A 1,189-nucleotide genomic window follows, 5' to 3' on the forward strand; every position below is an offset into this window, starting at 1 on the left:
GATGCCTAGTGAAGACCCTCATTCTCATATGGAAACCTTTTGTGACTATTGTGATGCGATTTCTCAAACCGGTGTGACTCAAGACCAAATTCGATGGGTCTTATTTCCTTTTTCTCTAATCGGCACCGCGAAACAATGGTTGAAGGGCCTTGATAAGGCCACTCTCGGAATAGATTCTTGGAAGAAGTTGGCTCTAGCTTTCTACAAAAAGTTCTCCCCACCGGAAAACACTAACATGCTAAGAGCTCAAATTACGGATTTTAAGCAAAGGGATGAAGAATCTTTGTATGAAGCTTGGGAGGGGTTTAAGGGAATTTGTCGCTCATGTCCTCACCATGGACTTAGCGAATGGTTCTTGGTACAAAAATTTTGGAACGGTTAATATGAAGATTCAAGGAACATTCTCAACATAGGATCAAATGGAATGTTCACCGAAGTTGATGACAATCAAACATGGAACATGATTGAGGAAATGGCGGTCCATAACTCACAATATAGTAGACCTCGCAAGGCTACTAGAGGAGGAAGGCATGAAGTGGACTCCGTTACTCAATTGGGTGCTCAACTTAGTGTTCACATTGACACAATCAATTTGAAGTTTGAACAAGCTATGGCTAGACTTGAAGAAGCCTCAAAATCACCAAAGCATCATGTTAATGCCATGACGGCATCCTCATCAATCCCAAGTGGGATATGTGAGAATTGTGGAACTTTGGGACACGACCAAAGTGAATGTAGGGGAACAAATGAACAAGTAAATGCTTTCCAAGCATACAAGAGTGGTACCCCTTATTCCAATTATTACAATGAAAACACCAAGTTTCATCGAAATCTCTCATACAAAAGCCAAAATGTTTAAAATCCTCAAACAACTTACACCCCACCTTCCATGAGAAACCAAAATCAAAGACCCTTTTACAACCAAAACCAAGGTTACCAAAATCAAAATCCATACAATCACCAAAATGACCAAGGTTTTGATGTTCAAAAAGCGGTCCTCCAAATGCAAAAGAATCAACAAGAGTTTTTCACTCAAATGCAAAAAGATAGTCAAGCAAAGGAAACCACCATCAACAACATCCTAGCTCACACCAAGATGTTGGAAACACAATTGACTCAACTAGCATCTTCAAGCTCACAAAGACAAAAGGGGCAATTACCACCTCAAAGTAATCCCCCAAGACATGAA

At 40.3% G+C, this 1,189-nt stretch overlaps 1 non-coding gene across 1 annotated transcript; it reads right to left on the reverse strand.

Moving 5' to 3' along the window:
• Nucleotides 1–235: 235 nt before the first annotated feature.
• LOC141624494 (small nucleolar RNA R71) lies at nucleotides 236–342 on the reverse strand. Its single transcript, XR_012534300.1, has one exon. It is a non-coding gene; the product is annotated as a small nucleolar RNA R71 (small nucleolar RNA).
• Nucleotides 343–1,189: the final 847 nt, after the last annotated feature.

This window comes from Silene latifolia, chromosome X (assembly GCF_048544455.1).
Source record: "Silene latifolia isolate original U9 population chromosome X, ASM4854445v1, whole genome shotgun sequence".
Classification (NCBI taxonomy): Eukaryota; Viridiplantae; Streptophyta; class Magnoliopsida; order Caryophyllales; family Caryophyllaceae; genus Silene; species Silene latifolia.